The following is a 21113-nucleotide window of genomic DNA, read 5'->3' as shown; positions in this document are numbered from 1 at the left end:
GAACAGGGATAGGAGAGGACAATACAGAACAGAACAGCAATAGGAATAAGAACAGGAAATGCAAATGATATGAATGGACAGGATAGGAAAAATTGTGACCAGGATAGGATAGGATAGGATAGAACAGGACAGGACAGGACAGGGTAGAATATAGTGTGAATAGGATAGGATAGAGTGTAAATAGGATAGGGTTGGATAGGATGGGATAGGACGGGATATTATAGGATAAGAAAGAATAGAATAGCATAGAATAGAATAGAATAGAATATGACAGAATAGGAAAGAATAAGAAAATTAATGGGATAGGATAGGAAAGAAAAAATGGGACAGGAAATAATATGATATAATTAATATATGATATTATAGGGAATAAACGAATAGGGATATGATAGGATAGAATAGGACAGGACAGGAAAAAGTGTGAATAGGATAGGATAGGATGGGATACTATAGGATAGAATGGGATATTATAGTATAATAAAGAATAAAATATAATACAATAAGACAGGACATGATAGGAAAGAACAGGAATATGGATAAGACAGGGTAGAGTAGACAGGAAAGAATAGAATAAAAGAATTGAAAAGAATAGGAATATGAAAGGGACAGGATAGGATAGGAAAGAATAGGAACAGAATAGGATATGATAAAATATATATGATATATGATATGATATATGATATGACATGAATAAGAATGAAAGAATAGGAATATGAATAGGATGGGATAAGATAGGATAAGATAAGATGGGATGATAGGATCCGATAGGATAGGACCGAATCCTATCGAAAAAGAAGAGAGGTGAATAGATGATATAGGACGATGATGAGATATAAGAGTAGATGCTGAGAAAAGTAGAAGATGGATGGATTGGATTGGACAGGACATAATAGTTAAAGGTGTATATATATATCTAGGATAGTTGTAGGATAGAAGTAATAGGAGAGTGCGGGATGACAGTGTAGGAAAGGATAAAAGATGATAGAAGAACAGAGGGGAACTTGAAATGCTTGTGCATTCCTGGCAATGTTTGGTCACAGCTGGGTAGACCCACAGCCTCTGACTGAGACTGAGGCACTTAGACTGAGGCAGTGAGGCAGTGGGCGAAAGGAGGAGGGGGTCTTGCCTACGTGACTTTCTGTGCATAGCACCCACATACCCCATCTGCCCTGTCCCTATCCTATTAAATAAGGAGAGAAGGCAATGTTCACGGTGAGTACAAACACTATTTGATGGACAGACAGAGACGGTTCATCACAGAAACACACAGACCATAAGAAATAAGACAGATTCCTGTCTGACTGCCCATAGCAACAGCTCCAGTGCTGCACGATCTCCATTGGGCGAGGGAGCCGGCTGCATGATATACCAGTGTCGGCACGCCAGCCAATCAGACGCTCTGTCTGGCTGAGCTGGATTCCATGCTCACCATGGTTACAGAACTACACACTTGAGTCAGTCAAACATGGAGTTCTGACATCCATGAACCACATGTGACCGCTGACTCCATGCAAAGAGAAAAACCAGAAGATGTCATAAATCAACACTGTTTATGTGTTCATGGTAGTGCAAGAACACACAGAAGACAGACTCACACTGGACAGTGATGCATGAAATAGCTTATTGGAATTCCACTGATGTTACAGAGCCATAAAAGATGCATCTAGTTTTGAGTTGCAGTGTGGTATGTTTCATATCTGTGGCTCTGAATTATTATTCCAACTAGATCTGAAGAAGCTTGCATGTGCAAAAGTTGACGGCACAATGTTACAGGGAGTCGCTATACAGTTGTAAGGCATTCTGAGAATGTTGCTATGTTGTTGCTAAGGTATCCTGAGTGATTTTTAGGGTGTTAAAGGTCCTTCTGGTCTGAAGTTCTTTTTTTCATTGTATTTCTATGGGATTTTTTTTTTTTTCTTGCATTATTAAAACAAAATGAAAATCATAAGCCCAATTACATCTCTCATTTACATACTACACAATTTAAGGTCATGTCATTCTTGTCTATATAGCATAAAACAAACTTTATGGATCATGGGTTTGTTGAGATCCCTGACAACATCATATTAAAGATATCATTTAATTGGCTGGGACAATGCAAAAATAATCAATATTACTTAAATAACAATGTCACTTTCATGCACCATTTTTTAAAATTATAAGACATTTGTTACAATCTAACAATTTGTGTCAGGATAAATAAAAAATTAGATAAGAAATTAGATAAAAACAAGATGATAGCTAATCCAAAACCTATGAGAACTAGCTCTGCTTGGAAACAGTCTGAACATGCTACACACATGAAACATGGCACTTAGTGTCATCATCTTTCAACCCCGATGAAGCCGTGATTATTGGTCAGGAGAGAGTTTAAAGACCCACCTCTTCTCCATGATGACTGGCCCTCCCTGCTGTTCATCTCATTTTAATCAGGACGAAGCTCCTCACAAACTGGTACCGATGGCACATTTCTACTGGCTGCAGATGCATCGGCATCAGTGACACCATTTTCCATCCCACTGCAGGGATGAAGGAAAAATTCCAGCTGCTTGACAGCTGTGCAGATGATGATGATGATGATGAGAGAGAGAGAGAGAGAGAGAGAGATATGAATTTTAAGTTTACCTGTATTATTACAGTTAATTTACATAAACACACACACACACACACACACACACAAACGATTCACTTTATTTTAAACATCAAAGCAAATTCATCATCATTCGGTGTACATAATACTAATTTATTCCCCATTATTATATGAGCTTCCACCAACTAGTCTACTACTCCTCTCTCATTCGAAAAGCTACGAGCCCCGGAAACACAGACACTATGCTTACTACCCCTTGCCCCAATAGAGAGAGAGAAGTGAGAGAGAGGTTGAATAATAAACAACCCCTGCAAGCGTAGACATGTTATTTCTGTATTCAAATAGTGCCATCTAGTGGTGTGTTTTAAAAATAGAAAAGAGACGCACAAGTGACGAACATCATTAAAACACAATCTTGTTGCGAGTGACTTTGGACTGACTTGCTCATTATAATATCTAAAAAGTAACATAACTCATTAGTTCTCAAATCCAGCTATATTTATTATATAATATATTCATTATCTTACCTGCGGGATGAGCTTTCCGGTCTTTCCGGGTGTGTGAGCTAATGATGAAGAATTGCGCAGTTTAAATTCCTTCAAGAATGCCCCATAGAGCCTTCCTCCACCTGTAACACCACCATCTGTACATGTACCCTCCATTAGAGCTTAATTAATGATGAGCCGAGACTGGAGGACTTGTTACTCTCTGCTGCGTTACTTTTACTAAGGATGAGCGGTTGAGTCACTGAGTGACGTCAGCGCGATTCATCCCACGCGCCGGAGTGTCACTTGGGCTCGTGATAACGAGCTCGTGCAGCGCTACATCGCACGTTTAAAGTTAATTTTTTATGTAGATAATTTTTAGTTTGCATTTATTTATTTATTCAAAAAGCTAACATCACTGCAAGCACAGTTTTAGTAAATTAATAACAGAGAAAATACATAGTTGATGTGTAGCCTAATCTTTTTCTGGAATTTATTGGCTTTTGTGCATTTTAAAAACAACAACAACAACAACAAAAACAAAATAAGACAGACAATGATTTGGATAAGATAAATGAAAGTCTACTGGGTTTTCAGAATATATTATTGTCCTCAATATTAGAAAAAGATAAGGCGGATCAGTTAGCAAACAACACAGTCAGAATAGGCTGAAGTTCTATAATAGTCAAGTAAACAATGCTAGAGGTTTACATGAAATTAATATTGTTTTATATTGTTGTTGGAGTTAGTTGGAGTCAGCAATTCATTCCTGTTCTCGTGCTTGTCCTAAAATAGCACAAGAATGTACACTTGTGTGTTTGTGTTATTATTCCCTACAGTGCAATCCAGTGTAGTGGCCAAAGGGAGCAGAAAAAGTGGGATGCAGACCACCCACTAGGTAACTATGGCAACAAGTCAACCTTACATTGGCGGGCAGAGCAGTAAGTGGTGGAGGAAAGCTCATTACTAGTAAGTGCGAAAGTTAACATATACAAACACTTGTGTGTGCACTGTATAGAGTACTTAGACAAGTGGGCTTCTGTTCTGACATTTACATATAGGCACTGTGAGCTCACTTTCACTTTTATTGAATTGTATAAAAGTTACCACTGAATTTAAAAAATCTGTCTTCCCACCATGCTGTATAGAAAATGACTAAATGATGTTTCATCTAGGGTGTAAAATAAAATAAAATTGTAATGAGGGAAAATCATGGCAGTACGTAGGCTAAAATGTGGTACACTGTTTTTGTTTTAAAGGGGACCTATAATGCCCCTTAAAGGGATAGTTCACCCAAAAATGAAAATTCTATCATCATTTACTCACCCTAAAGTTGTTCAAAATCTGTATAATTTTCTTTGTTTTGTTGAACACAAAGGAAGATATTTTGAAGAATGTGTTAAACTGAACAGTTTTGAGGCACCACTGACTTCCATAGTAGTTTTTTTCCTACTATGGAAGTCAATGGTGCCCCAAAGTGGCCTGGTTACAAACTTTCTTCAAAATATCTTCCCTATCCCTTTAAGATGTAATGTAAATCTCTGGTGTCCCCAGAATGTGTCTGTGAAGTTTCAGCTCAGAATACCCCACAGATCATTTATTATAGTTTGTCAAATTTGCCCCAATTGGGTGTGAGCATAAACACACAGTTTTTGTATGTGTCCCTATTAAATGCAAATGAGCTGCTGCTCCTGGCTGCTTTCTAGAAGAGGGCGGAGCTTTAACAGCTCGCGCCTTGGTTGCTCAACAACAACAAAGCTGGACAATCTCACGCAGCCAAAATGACGATTGTCAGTAACGGTGTTCAGCCTTACATTGTTCAAACCCGAGTCGGACACTGATGGAGAGACTCAGGAAGTAGAAGAAGAAGAAGAAGTTACAACTTATAGGATGCATCTGGACATTTCTGAATGGTTAGTGGATAAATTTATGTAGTTGCTGTGGAGTTGATTCAACTCATCGACTAGCATGTGCTGTCATGTTAATCTTTTGTGCAAATCCAGCGTTGAATTAACCAGTTTATGAAGCAGTCCGGCGTAAAATGATGGCATAACAACACTCTACTAAAACAACTCTTCCTTTTCTCTAAAGCAGCCCAACATTGCTTCAGCATTGTTGCAGTTTTCGAGGGCAGGGTTTATGTAAATTTTAGAGTTAGTGATGCTGGGAAGAAGCTGGGAAGAAGCTCGTTGTAGTCCCTACCAGCCGTTTGTTGTAGTCCTTAAACAGAGAATTCTTTAAAAGAAAATATCTCCCTTTGCATTGAGCTTTGAGCATCATAACATTGCTGACTGTTTGTGCTCTAACAGCAACATTACACACTAACTAAAGTTAAAAAAGTGAAATCACAATCAGCCACCCCTTTAAATTAAATTAAAATGATTTAATTAAAATAGTTTTTTGATACAGTGAATGTAATGTAAATTAAAGAGATCCAAACTGTAAATAGATTAAGGAAAAAAAATATCATTTTTTTCAAAACATTTTTTAATAAAATAATAATAATAATTTCAATAATAATATTTAGTGCAGCATTTATGGGTTCCACAATTAGGCCACCAGAGCAAGGACAGCTGGTTTTCTTTACTGCTTGCTGAGATGCTGTTGTCATGGTAGTGCATGAAGAACAGAAGCACAAGTGCTTTAGGAAATGAGGAAAAACCTCTTCAAAAGACATACAAGCTCTTGACCTTCAGAACCAATGAGAGTGATCACACACACAAACACAGAATGTAAGACACCACATTTAACCACATTCAGCTTACTCAAATCCAAGGTTTAAATGCGTGTTTTGTGGGGTGACTTCATTTTTTTTCTGTTCTTCTGATAAATAAGTTTTAAAATCACGGAGAGGCAGTTTCATTTGTTGACAAACATCCATAAAAGGGAAGTGTTTAAATAGAGAATCCCTAAATGACATTTAAATACTCTCAGTAAACATATCAATCACTAGGGGGAGCTACGACTCTATGCTGGAGAGTCTGTCGATCAATATCTTCCATTTATTTGCACTGAAAGCTGAATTCCCGTTCTACAAATACAATTGCAAATTGAACACATCTCAGTTCAGCCTGACTCTGCTGAGGTTCCAAATTGCTTATTTATTTTTGATTTACTCCAAAATGTTCAAAAGAACAAAATGCAGACTCAAACAAAATATTAGGCAATATTTTCAGCTTATCAACTTCAGACTAATGTACATTAAAAATATAACAGAAATGGGTTTTGATTGTTTGAAAGCATACTGAGAGGGCACCAGAGCGCTTCGTGTTTATGGCCCAGCCCTAAATCACCAATTACCGGCATCAACAGGAAATACATGATCATTATAGTTCACTTAGACCTAGTGTAATGTCATCCATCAATCAGGTTTTAAGTCTGAAAATGAACACAGACCATGAGGATATGGTTATATCACTGGACATCATCCATAGCCAAGCATTAATTTTTCATTATGGCTTTATTGCAAATTTATTACTGTGCATTATGTATTTTTAAATGGCTTTATTATAGATTATCTGAGAGCCACTGTATTATATAACAGCTATTTAAAGTCCTAATACTTTCTAAGTCACATGTTGCATGTATACACATTCTTTACACAGTCTTCCCAGGTGAAAAAAAGTATACTTCCACAATGTACTTAAAGTGCTCTATTTTCACACACTAATTTTGTACTTAATATACTAAAAATTCTTCTTTAGTACTTCTTAAGATAATCTTAAGAACATTTAAGTGTACTCAACTGGGCTATTTTGAGACACCATGAATATGAACTAAAATGTGCTTTTAACATACTACAGTGGGTACGGAAAGTATTCAGACCCCCTTAAATATTTCACTCTTTGTTATATTGCAGCCATTTGCTAAAATCATTTAAGTTCATTTTTTTCCTCATTAATGTACACACAGCACCCCATATTGACAGAAAAACACAAAATTGTCGACATTTTTGCAGATTTATTAAAAAAGAAAAACTGAAATATCACATGGTCCTAAGTATTCAGACCCTTTGCTCAGTATTTAGTAGAAGCACCCTTTTGATCTAATACAGCCATGAGTCTTTTTGGGAAAGATGCAACAAGTTTTTCACACCTGGATTTGGGGATCCTCTGCCATTCCTCCTTGCAGATCCTCTCCAGTTCTGTCAGGTTGGATGGTAAACGTTGGTGGACAGCCATTTTTAGGTCTCTCCAGAGATGCTCAATTGGGTTTAAGTCAGGGCTCTGGCTGGGCCATTCAAGAACAGTCACGGAGTTGTTGTGAAGGCACTCCTTCATTATTTTAGCTGTGTGCTTAGGGTCATTGTCTTGTTGGAAGGTAAACCTTCGGCCCAGTCTGAGGTCCTGAGCACTCTGGAGAAGGTTTTCGTCCAGGATATCCCTGTACTTGGCCGCATTCATCTTTCCCTCGATTGCAACCAGTCGTCCTGTCCCTGCAGCTGAAAAACACCCCCACAGCATGATGCTGCCACCACCATGCTTCACTGTTGGGACTGTATTGGACAGGTGATGAGCAGTGCCTGGTTTTCTCCACACATACCGCTTAGAATTAAGGCCAAAAAGTTCTATCTTGGTCTCATCAGACCAGAGAATCTTATTTCTCACCATCTTGGAGTCCTTCCATGCGGGCTTTCATGTGTCTTGCACTGAGGAGAGGCTTCTGTCGGGCCACTCTGCCATAAAGCCCCGACTGGTGGAGGGCTGCAGTGATGGTTGACTTTCTACAACTTTCTCCCATCTCCCGACTGCATCTCTGGAGCTCAGCCACAGTGATCTTTGGGTTCTTCTTTACCTCTCTCACCAAGGCTGTTCTCCCCCGATAGCTCAGTTTGGCCGGACGGCCAGCTCTAGGAAGGGTTCTGGTCGTCCCAAACGTCTTCCATTTAAGGATTATGGAGGCCACTGTGCTCTTAGGAACCTTAAGTGCAGCAGAATTTTTTTTTGTAACCATGGCCAGATCTGTGCCTTGCCACAATTCTGTCTCTGAGCTCTTCAGGCAGTTCCTTTGACCTCATGATTCTCATTTGCTCTGACATGCACCGTGAGCTGTAAGGTCTTATATAGACAGGTGTGTGGCTTTCCTAATCAAGTCCAATCAGTATAATCAAACACAGCTGGACTCAAATGAAGGTGTAGAACCATCTCAAGGATGATCAGAAGAAATGGACAGCACCTGAGTTAAATATATGAGTGTCACAGCAAAGGGTCTGAATACTTAGGACCATGTGATATTTCAGTTTTTCTTTTTTAATAAATCTGCAAAAATGTCAACAATTCTGTGTTTTTCTGTCAATATGGGGTGCTGTGTGTACATTAATGAGGAAAAAAATGAACTTAAATGATTTTAGCAAATGGCTGCAATATAACAGAGTGAAAAATTTAAGGGGGTCTGAATACTTTCCGTACCCACTGTACGTATTAATTTTTTTTTTATTTAGTTACCACTTGTATACCTTATTTAAAGGGGTCATATAATGCCACTGTTACAAGATGTAAAATAAGTCTCTGATGTCCCCAGAGTGTGTATGTGAAGTTTTAGCTCAAAATACACCACAGATCATTTTTTATAGCATGTTAAATTTGTCACTTTTTGAGGGTGAGCAAAAACGCTCCATTTGTGTGTGTGTCCCTTTAAATGCAAATGACCTGCTGCTCTCAAGAAGAGAGCGGAGTTTCAAGAGCTCGTGTTAGCAGCGCCGATTACCTCAGGTAGACTCACTTAAAATGTTAGAAACTGTTCAGCCTTTTATGTTCAAAACGGAGTCCGACAATGACGAGAGACTCAAGTGACAACATGTAGAATGCAACAGGACGTTTCTGAATGGTTAGTTGATGAATTTATGTAGCTGATGTGGAGTTAACTATCTTAAAGTCATTGATTAGCATATTCTGCCATGAAAATCTATCAATCGCTCATGTGGTAACTGTTTTAAGATCCTACAGAGCCAGAGAATATATGCTGCATGAAGATAGAACAGTTTAGTTTTAGTTTTAATTACGGTTATAACTTGTCATGTTGTTATCTTGCTTTTATAACATGCTTTTGCATTTGTGTTACATACTGTAATGCAATAACATGGCCTCACCCCCTTTGTTGCGTGTTCTCGGGGGCAGGGTTTATGTAAATTTTAGGGTTAGTGATGTCACTAACCCATGCAGGAAGAAGCTCGTTGTAGTCCCTGCCAGCCGTTTGTTGTAGTCCTTAAACAGAGAATTCTTTAAAAGAAAATATCTCCCTTTGCATTGAACTTTGAGCATCCTAACTTTGCAGGTGTTGTTTATGCTCTAACAGTAATATTACAAACTAACTAAAGTTAAAGGGTTAGTTCACCCAAAAATGAAAATAATGTCATTAATTACTCACCCTCATGTCGTTCCACACCCGTAAGGCCTTCATTCATCTTCGGAACACAAATTAAGATATTTTTGATTAAATCCGATGGCTCAGTGAGGCCTGCATTGCCAGCAATAACATTCCCTTTTTCAATGCCTATAAAGCTACTAAAAACATATTTAAAACAGGTCATGCGAGTTCAGTAGTTCTACCTTAATATTATAAAGCGACGAGAATATTTTAGTGCACCAAAAAAAACAAAATAACGACTTTTCAACAATATAGTGATGGGCCGATTTCAAAACACTGCTTCGGAGCGAATCGAATCAGAATCGACTCAGAGCGCCAAAGTCACGTGATTTCAGCAGTTTAGCCATTTGATAGGAAAATAGAGCACTTTAAGTACATTATGGAAGTGTACTATTTTTTCATCTGGGTTTCTTTTCCAGGAAAACTGGACAAAAATATAGATGACTCATCCTGTACTACATAGATTTTTATCCAGTCAGATGCTCTCTAGAATGAGAATATCCCGCCCACTAATACCATCGACATTACCAACTAGCAAAAATGTAACTAAAACCTGATATACATCCTTCTCATTTTGAAATGGAACAGTACATTGAATCTTTAGACAATATATATAGTTTGCATATGTATTACTTTTGTATCATAGTTCACATGGCTTTTATGACTCGTACGGTATGATATAGGAGAATATGGAGCTCGTACTCTCATATGTCAATGCAGAAAGTCAAAGGTAGTCATCAAGCAAATTCAGCCCATATTGTGATGGGTTGATGTTTCATATCATATCACAGCTATATAACAGTGATAATATATTTATGGTACTGCATAGATGCATAGTTTAGAATTTAACTTTTTAATTAATTTTTAATGAACCTCATTGTGACAATATGTTATTAAAATCATAATTTATTACCCTAATTAAAATCTCAGTAAACACAATTAGCTGCTATAAAAATAAACAAGGCTGTCAGAATGAATGGCTGAAAATCTGAGCCTGAGTCGCATGATAGAACATGAAAAAACAGAACACGCTCTATTTCTAAATGTTTGACAGGCACACCATATGTTTGTTAATCATGAAGCTGTTATGAAAGCACATCAGCTTTGCTTTTTTTCTGCTGCTGGTCATATGGCTCACATCAGCTTTCTGGACACAGCTGGCTGAGGTCAAACTCTCTCCTTGTTCCACAACATGCTGACAGAAAGTTTCTGAGCCTGAGATGTGAGCCAAACGAGACATCTTACTGACATACGAGGGTCGCAGTTTGAGGGGAATATGTGGCAAGATGTGGCAATACTGTATCACTTGTTTCCAACAGTTTCTGCAGCAGCATTATTGGACAGTGATTGCTAGGTCCACACGTATCTGCACCCACAGAACTCATAGATTTACAGTATGCAGAATTTGAGTGCCTGTCAATTATAAAATTCTACACATCCCGTGCTTCCTATGTGATTATGAAATATTTTAAATGAATTATGAATTTAATACTACTTTGATTTAGTATAATAAGCTACTCTCAGCTATATTTAAGACCATGTTTAAATCCATTCCACAGATTTTCCCACAAAATCTGCACAAAAGATCGGTCAATGACATGAAAGTCCAAAGGGTTAGTTCACCCAAAAATGAAATTTCTGTCATTAAGTACTCACCCTCATGTCATTCTAAACCCGTAAGACCCGTAAGTCGTTTTTTTTTGTTTTGTTTTTGAGTACAAAAAGTTTTCTTCTTGCTGCATAACAGTTTGAACCACTGTAGTCACGTGGACTATTTTAATGATATCTTTGCTACCTTTCTGGGCCTTAAAAAGCGCAATGATGTTGCTGCCTATGTGTGGTTCAGATACCTCTCTGATTTCATCAGGAATATCTTAATTTATGTTCCGAAGATGGACGAATAAGGTCTTACAGGTTTGGAACGACATGAGTATTTTAGTATAATTCTAAAAATATCCACCTTCAGATTGTGGTACATGCATCTTTTTGCTGTGAAATCCTTAATGATTTATATAAAGTAAACTTAAGAATAGCTTTTATATTGTTGCTAATATTTCAAGATGAAGATTTAAAAGGCTTTTGAGGAATGTTTATTTCTACAACTCAAGTCATATTGCACTCCATTAAAATGTTTTGTCTCCAAAATCAAACTAGACCTTTGATCATAAAACTAAGCATTTAAATATCATCTTACTAAGACATATGACAACTGAGTATGAGTATGAGCTTCATATTCTCCTTTATCATACTATTTGAGTCATATGGTGTATGAACTATGATACAAAAGTAACACATATGCAAACTATATATATATATATATATATATATATATATATATATATATATATATTCAAGGTATAAAACAGAAATGGTAAAAGGCTTATTTAAAAAAAAAAATTTAATTCATGCAATTTTGTTTTTAAATATACATTTATTTATTTATTTATTTATTTTCCAAATATAAGTTAGTGTGGTGCAACATGCACTAAGCCACTTTTACAGAATAAAAACTACACAGAAAAACAGAAACCCTTTTAGACATAACTGTCGAGGTCAGTAATGTATTAAAAAATTACATTTAAAAACGTATAGCTTGAGATTTTTAAAGGATTTCTCCTTTTCATTGTCTTTGATCCTTATTTGTCACTGAGCCAAATGTCTAAAACTCAGATTCTGTTTCTGTCTGGGCCTAGTGATCTCTTATAAACCTATCGTTATCCCATAATAACGATGGTCCCAAAGCTAGCACAAAGATTGATGACGCTACCTAGAAATTCAACTGACAGATATAAAAGATTAGATGTTACACTTTGTGCATCACACAGGTCATCTGCAACTTGCCAGTCTGAGTCGCCAGCCTTGAGAGTTATGTTTTTAAAGTGCACACTTGAGGGAAGCAGAATGCGATATGTCAACCATCACTCCTCATTAGAGGCCAAATAACCACAGCATGTCGCACAGTGCTGTCCCTCGGCCAATTTCTCTGTCCCTCCAAAACCGTATCGCCCTTTTACTGTCTCTGGCTGGCATCTTGCTCAGCAGTTTGAGCACTAGTTGTCCCTGTGGTTGTAAGCTAAGTTCTTTCTACAAATATTTGAGGTGCTCATTTGTCTGCATTCCACACAGAGAGGAGCCATTTGGATCTGACTGACTGATTTAATCCCTCTTAAATACAGGCCTGATGATTTCAGAGAAGACCTGTTACACACAGGGAATGTCTGATAGATCCTTGCGAATGTGTGTGTGGCCGCTGCCTTTGAAATGCTGTCTTCAAGGAGTCTGACAAATCCGTATTATTGAAAGCTCAGCAAATTCAAACCCCCTCGCTGAAAAGAGGAAGATGAGAGGGACGAGGAGTGTTGTCTGAGATGCTGGTCGTCTTCGAAGGATCCCATAGACAGACATGCTGAGATGTAGCAAACAAACACTGAGATAAACAGAAAACAGGAGGATGGAATCAGAGAGATGAAGAGAGGCAGGTGGGAGATATATACACACAGACAGCACTGGTATTGATTTTCACCTCAGGTTCGAAATCTCAGGGAACTCTGGGAAATTTTGGAGGCAGTAGTGAGTCAGACTCTTCATATAGGATTCCATTGAGACAGAAGCTTTCTCTCCCCAACAGCTGCAAGATCCTGTCGCGGTCTCTCAGCAGTCGGCTGTGTCAGATTAGCATATGTGCTTGTTTTGCGAGAGCTATTTTGAGACATTGATATGAACATTTAGGGTATAATTGTGCTAAAGTGTGTGATGATACAGTTCGAATACTGAACTACATGACTTATAAGGTTGATTTCTAGTGGCTTGTTATCTGAGACCTTCTTGAGCTGTCATCTCTTAGAGAGATTTGCTGCTCGCCCTGTTTGCTTAGATATGGCAGCCGAAGCACCTGTTTACCCCACCCTGCTTGAAAGAGAGAAAATGACTGTGCTAATCTGTCCTAGTCTATGTGGGGGTCAGGTTTTACCTACATTAAGGATAGTAAAACATGGAATCAACTACATTATAGGGACCAGGCAGCTTCAAACGTACAAAATAATGTAAAAATAGAGTAACTTTTCTGGGGGAATGGGTTTATAAATATTGAGGGAAGAGAGGATAATGACTTTTAAAGAGTGTATAACATCTACAGTAACATCTACAGTAAATTAACCTGTTAACTCGTTTTATTACATGGCTCTCTGGAATACTTGTGAAATACATAATGACAGCAAAATTTTATAATATATAATATAATATAATATAATACATAGTTGTGGTAGTTTCATGACATGTATCATTTAGCAGTCTATTTCTTCTAACATGATAAAAATAAATTATAAATTGATTAAAATTTCAAAAAAATTGCAACATTATGCATTCAAATACTTTCATGACTCTTGTATCACTATTTCTTCTCACATTAAAAAAAAACTATAATTAAAATCAACTAAAATTTCACAAAAAAGTGTAAAAAAGGTTATACAAAGGAAAGGTCAGGTCAAGTAGAAATCGTCTGTTATGGCGACAATTATGTTTTTACAGTGTAGAAGAACTCAAAGTTGATTGAGTAAAAAAGAAAGAATGGAGAGAGATTATGTATCAGATACAAATAAAAAGAAAAATGACAAATTTAAAAGCAGAGAGACCTTCAATGTCTATAAAACGGTCGATGAAAAAGGCCAACAGGTGCATCATCCATCTTGGTTAACTGAATAAAAGGACGAATGATAGAAGAATGGGGAAAAAATGAATAGACAGTAGACGTAGGACACCTGAAAGATGAGTGAGGCTTATCTGGATGGTAAAATGAGGATGAGTTTGTAGTTTAGAGCAAGACAGCACCTGTCATCAAATTATAGCACACATTAAGTTCGGGATGGTCCAAACAATTGGCCTTTTACTTTCCCTTTTTCAATGTAAATTTAATTTAGAGACAATGTTGATTTAATCTCTGCTTAGTACAGCATGACAGAGCAATAATGAAACAATCAAATAAAGAAAGGAACTTGAAAAGAAATGACGGCACTTTATAAATGGTGTTCTTCCTTATCTAACCACATAATTGTAGGTTATGACAGACATTCATATAAACTGTTTTCTTTTGAAACTGCATGCCAAAAAGACTGCACACCATCAGAATTCCTACCTCTAGACCCAGAGATAATCACACATAATTAGAGTAAATTTCTGTTTACAAGCTAATTCTATCACACCAGAAAAATTTAGGTCACCTCTCTCAACACACACTCACACACACCCTCACACAGTTGTTCCTGTGCAAAGCTGAGAGGCCTGTGTGAGCAAGAAGCGGTTTACTTCGATCATCACATGTGTCCTCAGCTCTGAGGAGCCGACGACAGGAGTTCTGTGAGCAGCCTGCGGTCCTCGAGCAATATATGGTCTCTTAGGACCTGAAGCCCAAACATCAAGAAAGTGTTGAGTAGCTGAAGTGTGATTTGTACTGGAAAATTTAGACTGCCGGTCCACCTTTTTTTTTTTTTATGCACCACTAGCGACACCAAAATTACTAGAGTTGACAATTTTCTGAGGAAAGTTTTAGTGCACTGACCATGCAAAAGTTACCTACAAAAATTTGAGGGTGTTGTAAGTGGACATCTAGTTAGTGATGTCATGTATTAACTTAAATAAAACTAAATACTAACATTACTGAGAAAAGAATAAAGCTAAACTGAAATACATTTTTATGACTCCAGAACTAACTAAAATAAAATAATAATAATCGTAAATTAATTTTAGTTTTTTATCCATGGTATATTTTAAAACTTTAAAACCTTTAAAATTTAAAAAACTTCTTGAGATTTGTGTTCGAGGGGGTGGCATACCAACATACAGTCCTTCCATTCAGACTTTCTCTAGCTCCACATACCTTCAAGAAGTGTGTAGACATGACTCTTTCCCCTCTGAGGCAGACGGGAATCCACATTCTCAACTATCCCGACGACTGGCTGCTTATAGCCCATTCGGAACAGGAGCACCCATGTGCACCCACAGATCCCTGCTCCTCAGTCATCTAGAGAAGGGGTTTTCAAACCTGTCCTGGAGGACCTCCAGCACTGCATGTTTTGTATGTTTCCCTCATCTAACACACCTGATTCAACTCATCAGCTCATAAGTAGAGACTGCAAGATCTGAAGTGGGTGTGTCAAATGAGGGAGACATACAAAATGTGCAGGGCTGGGGGTCCTCCAGGACAGGTTTAAAAACCCCTGATCTAGAGGACTTGGGTTTCAGGGTCAACTTTGGCAAGAGCCCTGATCCCTTGGAAATCGCCCCATTTCTATCAAAACGGGGTGTTGCTGGGCTCAGTTGCCAGGAGGAAAGTAGTTGTGACAAACATCTCCAAGACAGGATGGATGCAATGGACACACTGGCTCTGAAGTGGTCGCATCAGCGCCTTTATGCCTTCCCTCCTGTAGCCCTGCTCCCGCATGTCATCAGTCGGATACTGGAAGAAGCATGTGCTGTTCTTCTGGTGGCACCACGCTGGCAGAACCAGCCATGGTTCCCAGAATTAGTCCAGCTACTGTCAGCAGAGAGAAGAGACCTTCTCTCCCAAGCAGCAAGGATGATTTGGCACCCCCAACCGGAGTTGTAGGACCTGCATGTTTGGCCCCTCGACGGGGCCTTTCCTGGGAAGTCATGAGAACAATCTCAGAGTCAACGGCCCCTTCCACAAAGCGCCTTTACTCCCAGAAATGGTCCATTTTCCCAAGCTGGTGCCTAGCTCAGAAAATAGACCCTGCTGAATGTGATACCGTGTCATAGAGGGCAAATCACACCCCAATAGTGGCCAATTGATTGCGAAGCATGACTTAGTTGTTAAGTTCCTCTGGCGGGCTAGGAGGCTGAACCCTACACGCCCATGCTCGGTCCAGGGTTGGGACCTTTCCACAGTCCTTAGGGCACTTCGGAGCCCTCCCTTTGAGCCACTTGAGTCAGCTGACCTCTGATCACTCTCGCTTAAGACTGCCATCTTTTGGTTGGAGATTTGCAGGCTCTGTCTGTGGACCCTTCCTGGGTCCTTAGGCCAAGGAAAGGCTACGTGCTGAAAGTGCTTTTCTACCCCGTTTAAAATGCAGGTGATAGCTTTGTCAGCTCTTCCGCTCACGGAGAACGAGCAGGCACCTCACCCACTCTGTCCTGTAGAGTTTATATTGAGTGCTCTGGCCAATATCGGCAATTAGAGCAGCTGTTTGTCTGCTTGGAGGCCGTACTAAAGGGCTGCCAGTTTCGAAGCAAAGATTTTCCAGATGGATTGTGGATGTGATAGTGCTGGCTTACAAGTTCATGGACTTGTTGTGCCCCACTCTACCAGAGGTAGAGGCCTCCTGGAGTTTTGGCCTCCTGGAGTTTTCCCCATAAGCATCAGCTAAAACTGGCACAATACTTGTTCCCATTATCTCAGGGAACCAGGGTTGCATGAGTACCCTTAAATGTTTTCTGTGCCAAGGTATATTATATAACTCATAGTGCTACTTTGTTGTTGTTATAGTTTTTATAAAAGTACATTATTTTTAAAATGATTCGCAATGACTGTGGAAAAGTGTCATCCCATTCTGTGAACAGGGTCCATAATAACGATAAATCTAAAATAGAAAACATTAAAAAGAAAAAAATAGAACTTATCAAAAGGACAAATTAAAAATAAAATGCATATTTTAATCAATTTGACCTACACATTTTAAAATAGAACATCTAAAAATAAAAATTATGCACAATGCACTAATAATAATAATAATAATCTGGTCTATGATAATCTGGTCACTAGATATATGTAAGCACCACTAACGATTATTTCCAAAAAGGTTTTCAAATAGTACTATGGCCTTTTTTTTTTTTTTTTGGACCCAACCTAAAATCAATGAGAAAAAGTATTTTAGGAAAAGTTCCTTTTAAAATTAGATTGCTGGGCCCATGAAGTCTGAGCGTAAAAAAATGACGATGACACATGACACTAGCTCATCTATTACAGCCAATTCACCCCAATTCAATTTCTGAATCTTGTTCAATTCCCCACACATGGACATGCTGTTTTTGCCAAGACATGTTATCCAATTATCAAGTAGAGGTCGGCAAGCGAGTCAGAAATCATGCTTTCAGAACATCAAAGATGGTTTTTGCAACCTTGCCTTGTCAGGTTCCATAACCTTGGATGTTTCAAGTTCACTAGAAGCATTTTAATGGATGCATTTTAAGCTTATGGAGCTACAATGTCCCAAATCTCTCCAACGCAGCTGCAAAAAACACATACAGGCTCTTTTATCCAGCTGTTGAGTAGCTTTAACGAATACTCCATGGACTTACGCTTCACAGTGCTTTTGTGAGTGTTTTTACTGTCACAAACCAGGCGATAAAACAACAAGTGGTGCTGGAGAGCCCTTCCATGACTGCGCAGGATGGACAGAAAGTGATTTCAGTAGTCATGTGGCAGCTGAGACCGTTGATTGAGACCGACGGGCTGGTTAGCTGATTAAAAACGCCTGATCTCCATCACCCAATCTCACAACGTGTAACTTCATCAATTACATGACTTTCCAGCACCACAGAGATGATATCGATCCAGTCAAATGCATTTACAGCAGGATGTTTTCACAGCCTCAGATGCTTCTCCCGTTCAAAAGCCAGCTGTGGGATGGATATATAACACCCTCATAATAGCTGTGTGTGACAACATTCTCTTTCAGTCATGTAGCAATTTAATTAGTAATCTTGACGACTGCCTGTCACGGGGAAGTAAACAGAGGACAAGAGGGAAAATGTGTTTATTAGATGGTTTGTTATATTTGGAAAAGTTCCCTCTTTGTTTTTTCTGGACTGATTTAAATCACTACAGACATGCAGGGTGATTAGCGAATGAGAAAAGTAGAACACCAAAATGAAACAAATCTAGTGTAATATCTTTTCAAATCTGTTCCATTATGTGAACTTAGCCAATTTTCTCTGTCTTTTTTCTTTTACTCTACAGGATTTGTCAGGAGACGAACTCAACCATCTTTTCAATTTTCACTTTGGCTGGCCGTGAGAGCTGATATAATTATTTCTCAGGTCTTTTTTTCCCTAACAAATTTCTCTCATTGTTCAGCAGAAGGTCAAGTCCTTGTCTCTCTGCCGCCATCCGGGCACAGAGCGCTCTGAGGGCACGGCTCAGTGTCCCCCCGCTGCGGCGCTCGGAGGGCGAGCAGGTGCCCCTTTAATCTGCCAACTGCAGGCTCTTTAGTCATAATGGGTTTACAATAGTCATTTTGGAAGAAGAGACTATTGGAGGAGGGATGTCGCACATGTGACCTGATATCCATGAAGAATGAACCATCTGCTGCGCTTCAAGACAAGATGAAGGAACGAGACACTGAAGAGAGGAACACACAAGATGTCTGTCTAGCGAAGAAAACCATCCTACACAGTATTATACATTATCGGTCGTCCTTTATGGACCTGTGAATTCTCATTACCAAAATGCAATTATTTATTTAAAGTAGTAAATACAGTAGTATTTGTTGTACAACCTTTCAAGTATTTTTTCATTTATCATTTTAATATTAATGATGGGGGGGGGGGGGGGGGGGTTATTGCCATGAAAATAAGGTCACAGACAATGTCTACTAAAATAATGTCACACTGCAAAAAAAAGAAAAAAGAAAAAAAAAAACTGATATGGTTTTAATACTGGATTTGATTTAAGCTAATGTAAACACAGAATGAGTAATGAGAATTTGGAATATATATATATATATATATGTATATTAATGTCAAGTAATGTAACAATGTATCTTAAAATTGGCTTTATTTTCTTTTTGCAATACATTTTTTTCTTTTGATATTGAGATGAAATCTGACTTGGACATGCTTTTGTGAGACTCACCCTTACAATATTTAGTGCATTTATAGGCAAAGCAGTGTTGAGACTACAATGCAACTAGAACAAACAAACAAACAAACAATAAATAAATAAATGATTTATATTGCGCAGTTACCTTGGTGTCAAAAGACTATTTAGTTTTAGGTTTAATATCTTATGTATTTGTTTCCCACTGTGGAAACAGTTAAAAAGGAGCATATTTCTCATAAACATGAAACGCCAGGGGTGAGAACAGGTAATGACATTTCTGAAATGACATCATTAGCCCTGTTTTCTCACCAAGTTTAAAGTTATTAACATTTTAGTAAAAACAGAGAAGGAGGGCACCGAAAGAAAGTAGAGAGCGCAGGAGCTAGGGAGGGAACTGGAGTGAGTGCTCTGTATTTAATTGCTTTTATTCAGGTCATCAGATGGGTGAACTACGTGACAACTGTACAGTAGATGTGTAATTAGATAGGAGGAGCAGAGGAGGAGAGGAGCAGAGAGAAGGGACAGCGACAGACGGAGAGGTCACACAAAGGTTACTAAAGAACAGTGCACAATCCCACCCACAAACACACACACAAAAACCTCAGGCTCCAGCAGCATTAGCTGTGCAGATGCACATCAGACAGACTTTGATTCATTAAGGCAGTGATTAGAATCAGGAGATGACCATTTCTAATTTTCCTCAGAACCAATGACTGACCACATTTAAATCGCATTTTCTCTCTCACACTTTCTGTTTTGAATTAGATGTATGTTGTGTCTAATCTCAGATTGTATCCTTCACACTGCAACTGTTCCTCAGCTGTTGGACCCTATATGATGTGTAATTATGATTGTGTAACATTTCTGCAGAGGGATAGGAAGGAATGGAATAATAGTAGGCCCACACTGCTTACTGCACACTGTAATGTATATACTGCTGACTATTTTTTAAAAATAGTATATTCAACAGAATTTTCTTATGATTTTGGGATGATATGTGGCCTGGACTTGCTTTTTTCCCTGATCCACCCCCTGATGATATTATGCATGCATATGCAAAACAATGATGAAACTACAGTGCAGCTATAAGGAATATACATACATATATATACATATATATATATATATATATATATATATATATATATATATAAATATAGTTATAACACTATTGCCTTGTTATTGTAGGACTCTTTCATTTAGTTAATATCACATTCATCTGTCTCCTACTTTGTAAACAGAAACACGTGTCTTTGGAAATAAACACTGAATCATTCAGGAAAGAAAAGCATAACGGTTCTGCTGCATCAGTGGAGCATAAATAGACAGAAAAACAACAAAAGTAACTGTAAATTAACATAAACGGTCTTAACTAACAGAACACACTCGAGAATCTCAGGAGAGTAACAACTTACACTTTACAAATATTCTAAGGCAATGGACAAAAAAACTGAACAAAACAGGGAATATACATACACAAGGGAACTAAATAAGACACAGGTGTAACTAATTAGTAACCAAGGAAACTAACAAGGGAATAACAAGACTAAATTGAATGGACACACAAGGAAGAAACACAGGCACATGAATGAAAACACAAGACTGAACAATCCTGACAGCTATATTGTATTTTGTTTATTGAAATGTTGTATAAAAGCAATGTCACGTGTGTAGTGCATTTCCGAATAGCGGCAGCTGAGCTGCATGGCAGAGAGCTGAATGTAAGCCATGCTGATATTTAGAAAAACAAAACAATTGCTCGTTTAATATTGCTTAAATACTAAGTACTTACATTTTAATTATTTATTCAGTTTTATGCAGTCATTTCAGCGCTGTTGGG

The 21113-nt window shown here is 38.1% G+C and overlaps 1 protein-coding gene and 1 long non-coding RNA gene across 2 annotated transcripts in view; both read right to left on the bottom strand.

Moving 5' to 3' along the window:
- kdm6bb (lysine (K)-specific demethylase 6B, b) overlaps positions 1–3335 on the bottom strand; it is a 38463-nt gene extending 35128 nt beyond the window's left edge. The window contains exons 1-2 of the mRNA XM_051907978.1: positions 3118–3335; positions 2383–2556 (exon numbers count right to left, since the gene is read on the bottom strand). The gene's annotated coding sequence lies outside the window, so the exon portion shown is untranslated. The remainder of the gene's footprint in view (positions 1–2382; positions 2557–3117) is intronic.
- An 8585-nt stretch (positions 3336–11920) lies between these two features.
- On the bottom strand, positions 11921–15427 carry LOC127521080 (uncharacterized). The gene is made up of 3 exons (XR_007932272.1): positions 15314–15427; positions 12965–13140; positions 11921–12868 (listed from the first exon to the last, which is right to left on the bottom strand). It is a non-coding gene; the product is annotated as an uncharacterized LOC127521080 (long non-coding RNA).
- Positions 15428–21113: the final 5686 nt, after the last annotated feature.

The sequence above is a fragment of the Ctenopharyngodon idella genome, chromosome 10 (assembly GCF_019924925.1).
Source record: "Ctenopharyngodon idella isolate HZGC_01 chromosome 10, HZGC01, whole genome shotgun sequence".
NCBI classification, from domain to species: domain Eukaryota; kingdom Metazoa; phylum Chordata; class Actinopteri; order Cypriniformes; family Xenocyprididae; genus Ctenopharyngodon; species Ctenopharyngodon idella.
This window is presented reverse-complemented; position numbering and strand designations above follow the sequence as displayed.